We start from the raw sequence: 12,189 nt of genomic DNA, 5'->3' as shown, positions 1-12,189 counted from the left end.
AGGATTATGATGGCAGACAGTTTGTCAGTTAGGATTAATTCATGCAAGCGTTGGTGTAGATTTCTATAGAGGATGCTTTTGTTGCCTCACCCAGATCCTATTTTCCTGGCCTCTTTCATAAAACCATTTCCATGAAAGTGTATTTATTTATTTAAAAGTTTTATTTATTTACTTGAGAGATATATATAGAGAGGGCAAGTGAGCATGCATCAAGGGAGGGGCAGTGAGAGAGACAAAGAGGGAGAACAGCAGGCTCCCCACTGAGCATAGAGCCTGGACATGGGGCTCCATCCCAGGACCTCTAGGTCCTGACCTGAGCTGAAATCAAGAGTTGGCCACTATCCGACAGAGCCACTTAGGCACCACTAAAGTGTATTTAAAAAAAACGAATATTGTTAATCCCGTGAATGTATTTCTTTCCCTAAAGAATAAATTGATTTTTATGTTTCCATACCCCAGCTATTTTGGTTTGGCTGTTATTACTCATATCTGCCCCTTTCTCCAGAGAATTGCCTTCAATTGAACTGAAGCTGCTCTAGGAAGTTATGACCCTCATCCCTAGGGGGCATCTTGTAGCCAATATTGTTCTGAGGTGGGGATACCGAAGGTCAGCCCCTTGTTTCTAAGGGGAGCACCTATGGGGTATCACTCATGCTCCAGGGCTCCCTGTGGGGTCAGGTTGATATTTGAATGCAGCTCAACTGTTGTCTTTGGTCAATCCCTTCATCTGCCTTATCTTGCTTGCCTTATTCTCTCTCTTGAGAGCAGTTTCCAGTGAATCACGATCCTTGGGAGCCTGACCTAAGAATCCCTCCCTTATTAAGTTATGTCAGCAAAATAACATTGGAAAAAATAGTTCAAGTTTCCTAACTCTTTCTGATTTTGCTTTGAAACAAGATTGAAAAATTATATTATGATGAGGCACAAGCAAGTTCCCTTAGCAATATAATTTTATTGACAACGACGATGATGAAAATGTTGGTGAAATCCTATTTGGACCTAGATACAGTGAAGTTAGTCTTTATACCCTACTGCCACCTTCCGGGAAAACTAAGGAATAAGAAATTTGAGGTAGCTTCAAATGCTTGGTTTATAAAACAAGATTGAGAATGAAGATTTAAATCCTTAGATTTAAATCCTTAGGGGAGAAGGGCAGGGGGTGGGGGTGACTGGGTGGCGGGCACTGAGGGGGGCACTTGACGGGATGAGCACTGGGTGTTATTCTGTATGTTGGCAAATTGAACACCAATAAAAAATAAATTTATTATTAAAAAAAGAACAATATATTGAAGACATCTTTGAGATACAAGAAAAAAAAATCCTTAGGGTATAAGGAGCTGAGACAAATCCTACAGAGATATTTACTAACCGGTACTTTTTTTTTTTACATTACCTTAATGTAATGTAAAAATGTAATTATATTCTTTTTTAAAATTAGTTTCTGAAAAATACTATTATATTCTTATTGCATTTGGGAATTCAGGTCCAAAGATACTTATTGAATTAATAAGTTAAATTTAGTAATAGGTGCATGGAACCTGGTATTCACATTTATTAGTCCATCCATCCTTCCATCATCCATCCATCCATCCATCCATCCATCCAACAAATGTTTAAGAGATACTGTCTCTGTGTTTGGTGATTTCATGTCACATTGATTAATTGTAGTAAATCTTAATTTTCTCTCATTTGAAATCCAGCCAATTCCTTTACTCTTCAGTGGAAAAAAACACATCCATGGCACTAACAAAATTTTATTTTCTTTCCTTTATTTGTTAAAAAATACATTTTTATGGAAATAGTTCTAGGAAATAAAATCATAGAATTGGTGCAGGGCAGGTTTGGGAATAGATAAATGCCATGGGAGAAAAATAAAGATGTTGCTGCATAATTAACTAACTCATGACATTGACATATTTTAAGTAGCTACCATAAAATATATTGTGAAATTATTTATGTATCATTCAACATTGTTTTACCACCTCACTTTTAATGACTTCACCATATTACATTAAATAGAATTACTTATTCAATCCCTTACTGATGTACATGTAAGCTGTTTCCAGGCTTACCTTATAGCAAAAAATGCTACAATGAACAGCCTTATGTGTTTTGACACTAAGATCCTGTGTAAATATTTCTTTAGGAAAATTCACTAGAACTGAGTAGAAAGGTAAGCATATCTGAATTTATGATTGGTCTGTCCCAATGGTACTTTAAAAAGATTTATGACTTATATCCTCCTGCTTTGATTGCCTCTTCTTCACCTCTTTGCTGAGGGAGGGATTCCTTCCTGACAGTTGAGGGGACAGTTGAAAAATGACATCTGACACCAGACAGATGAGATCGGCAGCAGTTTATTCACCACATATGTTCATAGATCAGGGAAGGAGGATGGCACATGCCACATGGGGCCCCATAGGGTTGCACTTGGGAATAGAGTGAATAGCCAGGAGCCATGAGAAGCAGGCTTTGAGTAACAAGAGGAAGAGGTGCCTCCTGGTTCTCCACAATGAGAAGATGTGATTGGCTTGTCTGCATCATTCTGCAGGCTGGCAGGGCGCTGGGGCCTACTACTCAGGAATGAGCAGCAATTGTGCCTGGTCCCCATGATACAGAGGGTTGTTTGGCTAGCGGATCTTTTCCATATGAGCAGAGTGGGGAGGCAAAATCATGGTTAGGTCATTCAAGTCCATCTCAGTTTCCAGCAGGTATCAAGGCAGCACATAATACTGGACTTTAATTTTTGGCCTTATACCAACTCCCCCTAGTACAGTAGTCTACTCTTTTATTATTATTAAAAATTTAAAACTTAAAAAAATTTTAATTTAAATTCGATTTGCCAACATATAGTATAACATCCAGGGCTCATCCCATCAAGTGCCCTACTTAGTGCCTATTACCCAGTGTCTCTATCCCTCCACTCAGCTCCCCTTCTGCAACCCTAAGTTTCCCAGAGTTAGGAGTCTCTCATGGTTTGTCTCCCTCTCTAATTTTTCCCACTCAGTTCCCCTCCTTTTCCTTATAATCGTTTTCACTATTTCTTATATTCCCTGTATGAGTGAAACCATATGATTATTGTCCTTTTTGGTTGACTTACTTCACACAGCATAACACCCTCCAGTTCCATTCACATTGAAGCAAATGGTGGGTATTCATCCTTTCTGATGGCTGAGTAATATACCATTGTATACATATACCACATCTTTTTTAAAAATAAATTTATTTATTTATTTTTATAAATTATTTTTATTTTTTTGAGCTTGAACTTCTTTTATTTATTTATTTATTTTTTACTTATTTTATGTAGTTTATTTAAACCAAAAATACACATTGCAATAAGCTTTTGAGTATTTTTAATTGAATTACAAGAATACAATTTTATTACTGATTATATAGGCCCATAAAACAACTTAATCATTTAATATAAAGGCAAATGTCAATGTGTTAAAAATATGGTCTGATTTTTAAAGTATTTAAAGTCCAGTTTTTTTTTTGTAAATATCAAAACAAATGAGTACATGAAAGGAGGGTACTGCTTTGTTTCCATTAGTCTTCTGTCCTCATAGAAGACATTTATCCATTTGTGTGAAATGTGCACAGTAGTAGACAACACATCTGATTCTTTTTTCTTTCATTTACTCATCTATTTATTTGCTTATTATAGGTCAACTGATTATTGTGTGTAGGGTACTGTGTTTTCATTTATTTATTTATTTATCTATCTATTTATTTATTTATTTATATTAGTGTTTTCTCTTTATTATTATTTTTAAAATAAATTTATTTATTTATTTTCTTTTTTAATAATAAATTTATTATTTATTTGTGTTCAATTTGCCAACATACAGAATAACACCCAGTGCTCATCCCGTCAAGTGCACCCCTCAGTGCCCGTCACCCAGTCACCCCCACCCCCCACCCTCCTCCCCTTCCATCACCCCTAGTTCTTTTCCCAGAGTTAGGAGTCTTTATGTTCTGTCTCCCTTTCTGATATTTCCCATACATTTCTTCTCTCTTCCCCTATGTTCCCTTTCACTATTATTTATATTTCCCAAATGAATGAGAACATACAATGTTTGTCCCTCTCCGATTGACTTACTTCACTCAGCATAATACCCTCTAGTTCCATCCACGTTGAAGCAAATGGTATTGTCGTTTCTAATGGCTGAGTAATATTCCATTGTATACATAAACCACATCTTCTTTATCCATTCATCTATCAATGGACACCGAGGCTCCTTCCACAGTTTGGCTATTGTGGACATTGCTGCTAGAAACATCAGGGAGCAGGTGTCCCAGCGTTTCATTGCATCTCTATCTCTGGGGTAAATCCCCAGCAGTGCAACTGCTGGGTTGTAGGGCAGATCTCTTTTTAACTCTTTGAGGAACCTCCACACAGTTTTCCAGAGTGACTGCACCAGTTCACATTCCCACCAACAGTGCAGGAGGGTTCCCCTTTCTCCACATCCTCTCCAACACTTGTTTCCTGCCTTGTTAATTTTCCCCATTCTCACTGGTGTGAGGTGGTATCTCATTGTGGTTTTGATTTGTATTTCCCTGATGGCAAGTGATGCGGAACATTTCCTCATGTGCTTGTTGGCCATGTCTATGTCTTCCTCTGTGAGATTTCTCTTCATGTCTTTTGCCCATTTCATGATTGGATTGTTTTTCTTTGCTGTTGAGTTTAATAAGTTCTTTATAGATCTTGGATCCTAGCTCTTTATCTGATAGGTCATTTGCAAATATCTTCTCCCATTCTGTAAGTTGTCTTTTAGTTTTGTTTACTGTACCCTTTGCTGGGCAAAAGCTTCTTATCTTGATGAAGTCCAAATAGTTCATTTTTGCTTTTGTTTCTTTTGCTTTTGTGGATGTATCTTGCAAGAAGTTACTGTGGCTGAGTTCAAAAAGGGTGTTGCCTGTGTTCTCCTCTAGGATTTTGATGGAATCTTGTCTCACATTAAGATATTTCATCCATTTTTTAAAGTTTTTATTTATTTATGATAGTCACAGAGAGAGAGAGAGAGAGAGAGAGGCAGAGACACAGGCAGAGGGAGAAGCAGGCTCCATGCACTGGGAGCCCGATGTGGGATTCGATCCCGGGTCTCCAGGATTGCGCCCTGGGCCTAAGGCAGGCGTCAAACTGCTGCGCCACCCAGGGATCCCTATTTCATCCATTTTGAGTTTATCTTTGTGTATGGTGCAAGAGAGTGGTCTAGTTTCATTCTTCTGCATGTGGATGTCCAATTTTCCCAGCACCATTTATTGAAGAGACTGTCTTTCTTCCAGTGGATAGTCTTTCCTCCTTTGTTGAATATTAGTTGGCCATAAAGTTGAGGGTCCAATTCTGGATTCTCTATTCTGTTATATTGATCAATGTGTCTGTTTTTGTGCCAGGAGCACACTGTCTTGATGACCACAGCTTTGTAGTACAACCTGAAATCTGGCATGGTGATACTCCCTGCTATGGTTTTCTTTTTTAATATTCCCCTGGCTATTTGGGGTCTTTTCTGATTCCACACAAATCTTAAGATGATTTGTTCCAACTCTCTGAAGGAAGTCCATGGTATTTTGATAGGGATTGCATTAAATGTGTAAATTGCCCTGGTAGCATTGACATTTTCACAATATTAATTATGCCAATCCATGAGTATGGAATATTTTTCCATCTCTTTGTGTCTTCCTCAATTCCTTTCAGAAGTGTTCTGTAGTTTTTAGGGTATAGATCCTTTACCTCTTTGGTTAGGTTTATTCCTAGGTATCTTATGCTTTTGGGTGCAATTGTAAATGGGATTGACTCCTTAATTTCTCTTTCTTCAGTCTCATTGTTAGTGTATAGAAATGCCACTGACTTCTGGGCATTGATTTTGTATCCTGCCACACTGCCGAATTGCTGTATGAATTCTAGCAATCTTGGGGTGGAGGCTTTTGGGTTTTCTATGTACAGTATCATGTCATCTGCAAAGAGGGAGAGTTTGACATCTTCTTTGCCAATTTGAATGCCAGTTATTTATTTATTTATTTATTTATTTATTTATTTATTTATTTATTTATTTATTTATTTTTGTTGCCTAATTACTGAGGCTAGGACTTCTAGTACTATGTTGAATAGCAGTGGTAAGAGTGGAGTGGAAATCCTTGTCTTGTTCCTGATCTTAGGGGAAAGGCTCCCAGTGCTTCCCCATTGAGAATGATATTTGCTGTGGGCTTTTCGTAGATGGCTTTTAAGATGTCGAGGAATGTTCCCTCTATCCCTACACTCTGAAGAGTTTTGATCAGGAATGGATGCTGTATGTTGTCAAATGCTTTCTCTGCACCTATTGAGAGGATCATATGGTTCTTGTTTTTTCTCTTGCTAATATGATGAATCACATTGATTGCTTTATGAGTGTTGAACCAGCCTTGCATCCCCGGGATAAATCCCACTTCGTCATGGTGAATAATTTTCTTAATGTACTGTTGGATCCTATTGGCTAGTATCTTGTTGAGAATTTTTGCATTCATGTTCATCAGGGATAGTGGTCTTTAATTCTCCTTTTTCGTGGGGTCTTTTTATTTTTATTTTTTTTATTTATTTTTTTATTTTTATTTTTTATTTATTTATGATAGGCACACAGTGACAGAGAGAGAGAGGCAGAGACACAGGCAGAGGGAGAAGCAGGCTCCATGCACCGGAAGCCCGACGTGGGATTCGATCCCGGGTCTCCAGGATCGCGCCCTGGGCCAAAGGCAGGCGCCAAACCGCTGCGCCACCCAGGGATCCCTCGTGGGGTCTTTTTAAAAAAATATTTTATTTATTTATTCATGAGAGACACAGAGAGAGAGAGAGAGAGTCAGAGACAGAGGCAGAGGGAGAAGCAGGCTTCATGCAGGGAGCCCGGAGCGGGACTCGATCCCGGGTCTCCAGGATCACGCCCAGGCCCAAAGATGGAGCTAAACCACTGAGCCACCAGGGCTGCCCTTTCATGGGGTCTTTGTCTGGTTTTGGAATTAAGGTGATACTGGCATCATGATGACACTAAATTCATATCTTTCAATAGTAATTCTGAACCTGAATGGGCTTAATGACCCCATGAAAAGGCGCATGGTTTCAGATTGGATAAAAAAGCAGGACCCATCTATTTGCTGTCTACAAGAGAGTCATTTTAGACATACGGACACCTACAGCCTGGAAAAAAAAAAAAAAAGGTTGGAGAACCATGTACCATTCAAATGGTCCTCAAAAGAAAGCAGGGATAGCCATCCTTATATCAGATAAACTAAAGTTTATCCCAAAGACTGTTAAGAGATGAAGAGGGACACTATATCATACTTAAAGGATCTATCCAACAAGAGGACCTAACAATCATCAATATTTATGCCCTGAATGTGGGAGCTGCCAAGTATATCAATCAATTAATAACCAAAGTGAAGAAATACTTAGATAATAATACACTTATACTTGGTGGCTTGAATGTAGTGCTTTCTACAATCAACAGATCTTCTATGCACAACATCTTCAAAGAAAGAAGAGCTTTAAATGATACACTGGGCCAGATGGATTTCACAGATATTTATAGAACTTTACATGCAAATGCAACTGAATACATTCTTCTCAAGTGCACATGGAACTTTCTCCAGAATAGACCACATACTGGGTCACAAATAGACCACATTCTGGGTCACAAATCAAGTCTTAACTGATACCAAAAGATTGGGATTGTCCCCTGCATATTTTCAGACCATAATGCTTTGAAATTAGAACTAAATCACAAGAAGAAGTTTGGAAGTATTTCAAACACGTGGAGTTTAAGGACCATCCTGCTAAAAGATGAAAGGGTCAACCAGGAAATTAGAGAAGAATTGAAAAGATTCATGGATACTAATGAGAATGAAGATACAACTGTTCAAAATCTTTGAGATACAGCAAAAGCAGTCCTGAGGGGGAAATACATCGCAACACACGCAGCCATCCAAAAACTGGAAAGAACTCAAATACAAAAGCTAACCTTGCACCTAAAGGAGCTGGAGAAAAAACAGCAAATAGATCCTACACCCAGCAGAAGAGAGTTAATAAGGATTTGAGCAGAACTCAATGAAATAGAGACCAGAAGAATTGTGGAACAGATCAACAATTCCAGGAGTTGGTTCTTTGAAAGAATTAATAAGATAGATAAACCATTAGCCAGCCTTATTAAAAAGAAGAAAGACTTAAATTAATAAAATCATGAATGAGAAAGGAGAGATCACCACCAACACCAAGCAAATAGAAACGTTTTTAAAAACATATTATGAGCAGCTATACGCCAATAAATTAGGCAATTTAGAAGAAATGGATACATTTCTGGAAAACCACAAACTACCAAAACTGGAACAGGAAGAAATAGAAAACCTGAACGGGCCAATAACCGGGGAGGAAATTGAAGCAGTCATCAAAAACCTCTCAAGACACAAAAGTCCAGGGCCAGATGGCTTCCCTGGGGTATTCTATCAAATGTTTAAAGAGAAACCGTATACCTATTCTACTAAAGCTGTTTGGAAAGATAGAAAGAGATTGAACACCTCCAAACTTGTTCTATGAGGCCAGCATCACCTTAATTCCAAAACCAGACAACGACCCCACCAAATAGTTATTGTTGTTCATCTCTTACTATGCCTGATTATGAATGAAACTTTATTATAGGTATGTATATATAGGAAAACACATGATATATATTATGTATATATAGGGTTCAGTATTGTCGATGGGTTCAGGCTTCCACTGGGGGTCTGGGACATGTCCTTTGCAGATAAGAGGGGACTACTGAATAGAGTCAAGGCTAAATAAGAAAACAATAAATAATGCAAAAGCTCACCTTCCAGAAACAACCAGGATTAATGCTGGTAAGCAGCCTTCCATCATCTATCCCTGTCTGCATATATATGCAGAGGGAAGGATGGCAGACCAGATCAGCTGTAGAGAATATTTGTCATACTTTGAGTGCCTAGTTCCTCTCATTACCGTCTATGCTTCTTATTCTAGAAGTCAGATCCCACCTTTCCTTCCTCTCTTGTAGCAAAAGTCCAGACTCTACGAAGCAGATGCAACATCACTTGGATCCCAATCCAGCAATGCAGAGACCAAGAATTTCATGGGAGGGTGGCAGCAGACACACAAGGTTTCCCAGGGACACCAGTGCCAGGCAATCAAGAACCCAGGGTTGGCCATATCAGTTTACAGGCTATGGTGCCTATGCATGTGGGAAATTGCATTAATGCAATGACAGCCTCCAGCTACATCTCTGGGCAAGCCATCCTGGACGTCACAGAATAGAAGGGCTCACTGACCAAACTGAACTGCTTAAGTCACATGGTTTACTAAACTAATTAAAACACACAGTGAGAGGTGGGTCTGGGTGGCTCATTTGGTTAAGCATCGGACTCTTGATTTCGGATTAGGTCATGATCTCAGGGTCATGAGACAGAGCCCTGCACCAGGCCCCATGCTGGGTGTGAAGTGTGCTGGATTTTCTTCCTTCTGCCTCCCTTTCTGCTCCTCCTCCGCTCACTCTTATGCTCTCTCTTTCTCTCAAAAGAAAAACAAAAACAAAAACACACAGTGAGAAACAAGAGGAGAGATGAAATAAATTAGCACACTTAGGGTGTGAGTAGACAGATCGTGCTGAATCTTAGGGTTTAGAATGTTTGTAGGTCTTGTTTCTTCTTTCCCTCTGCCATGTCAGGCTTCTCTGCTGATGATGTGATTGTGAGGACAATGCTGAGGCTTGAGCAAGTGATCCCCAGACAGAATGACCAATGACATATACTTGCTGTACTGGAGAGATGCAGGGGACAGTACATCTCACCACAGCTGTAGCTTGCTGAGTAGTCTGCTGAGTGGCCATGGGGTTTTCTGGGCACAAGACATGTGGATTCAAATTGGTGTTACTGATGGATGGCTGAATGAAGACAGTACAAACACTGAACGCTTTGTGTGCTTTGTATATATGTAGTGAATCAGAATATCAAGTACCTCTTGACCTTCTCCTTTCTAACACACATGATCTACTTAGTTGCTTTTACTTAAGGTGTCTTATGGATTTTACCTATTTTTTTGTAAGTTACTTGGTTGCTAGCAACCTATCTATACGTAACACATCTGATGAGTTTCATGTGTCCTATTTGTATTCTTGATTTCTTTTTTTTAATAAAGATTTTATTTATTTATAAGAGACAGAGAGAGAGAGACAGGCAGAAGGAGAAGCAGGCTCCATGCAGGGAGCCAGATGTGGGACTCGATCCCGGGTCTCCAGGATCACGCGCTGGGCTGAAGGCGGCACCAAACCCCTGAGCCACCGGGGCTGCCCCGTATTCTTGATTTCTATAGCAGATATAGTCTCAAATATACAAATGAATATCACAGTGTCCAGCAGTACCGATGGGGTCTTCTCTACATTATTTCTGAAGTTTCATTTAGGGCTTTAATTCTGTTTCCATAAACTCCTGGTCTCTGAGCTACTGATATCCATTACTAAATTCATGTTTAGCATGAAGTATTTGGAATGGGTTTCTATTTTTGGAATTAAGAACCCACACGGAAATAGAAACTAGTACCAGAAGTGGTTGTAGGCCACAGATCTTTTTTTTTTTTATGGTTTTTTATTTAATTTTTTAAAATTTATTTATGATAGTCACAGAGAGAGAGAGAGAGAGAGGCAGAGACATAGGCAGAGGGAGAAGCAGGCTCCATGCACCGGGAGCCTGATGTGGGATTCGATCCCGGGTCTCCAGGATCGCGCCCTGGGCCAAAGGCAGGCGCCAAACCGCTGCGCCACCCAGGGATCCCGGCCACAGATCTTCAACGAAATGATATTCTGAGATTGGTCAGTGGGGTCTGGTGAGGGCCCTAAAGGCAGTGAAAATCCCATTAATGTTAAGGGGTGGGGAGTCAGTAGCTGTGAAACAGTTAAATAATGACCTCTGGTCATTTGGAGGGAGTGGCCACTGAAAGTGTGGGGGCAAGTGGCCACTGGCATTGAAGAGCAAGAAGCATGTGATGAATTTGAGAACTGCTGGATCAGTTGGTTCCTTCTGTATGTAACAGGGAGCTTAAAAGCATGGTAAGCTCAAAGTTCTAAAATATTTGCTCAAGCCACTGCCAGGGAACCAGATACTTTGTATTTCTTTACTAAAATAATCTTATTTCTTATAGCCTCAAGTTTGAAATTACTCTAAAACTAACCTCAAAATTTATTTTGCAGAAAGCAGAATTACGGCTTCAGAAAAATTCACAGTCTCAGTGGATTCCAAATTTTGATAATATGCACATTTGGGAGATTCCATGGTGTCCTAAAATAATTCTGGGAACAAGGGGAACTTTTTTTTTTTTTTTTTTTAAGATTTTATTTATTTATTCATGTGACACAGAGAGAGAGAGGCAGAGACATAGGCAGGGGGAGAAGCAGGCTCCATGCAGGGAGCCTGATGTGGGACTTGATCCTGGGACTCTGGGACTACGCCCTGAGCGAAAGGCTGAGCCACCCAGGCGTCCCCAAAGGGAACTCTTTTTTTTTTTTTTTTAAATTCTTACTGTAATGTTTCTTTTTTTTTTAATAATAAATTTATTTTTTATTGGTGTTCAATTTGCCAACATACAGAACAACACCCAGTGGTCATCCTGTCAAGTGCCCCCTCCAGTGCCCGCGAGCCATTCACCACCACCCCCTGCCCTCCTCCCCTTCCACCACCCCCAGTTCGCTTCCCAGAGTTAGGAGTCTTTATGTTCTGTCTCCCGCAAAGGGAACTCTTAAACATACTTTTATATTTGTATTTTCAAAAAGATGAAACCAGAATAGTTGGGAAAAAAGGGAATCTTTAGAGAATAGAGAAGTGCTTTAAGAAATTAAAATTGTGGCAGCCAATATAAAAATTCAATAGAAGGATAAGATATAAAGTGGTAACAATCTGCAAGAAAGGAGACCAAAAACATAAAGAGTTTATGGAATTTTGGAAAGAAAGAGACAAACAACAACAACAAAACCAAACAGAAAGAAGGCTATTATTCTTAAATAATAATATAAAACAATTTCTTAGAGCTGAAAGACAAGAGTTTCTATATTAAACAAGCCTACTGAGTAGATCACAGTAAAATTCTGGAACACAGAATATGAAGAAATTATTTGTGAATGATGTAAAATAGAGATTTAATAACTTAATCCTTTAGCCAATGGT

This window comes from Canis lupus, chromosome 19, assembly GCF_048164855.1.
Source record: "Canis lupus baileyi chromosome 19, mCanLup2.hap1, whole genome shotgun sequence".
Taxonomy (NCBI): Eukaryota; Metazoa; Chordata; class Mammalia; order Carnivora; family Canidae; genus Canis; species Canis lupus.
The sequence above is the reverse complement of the archived record's forward strand: the minus strand, read 5'-3'. Positions refer to the sequence as shown.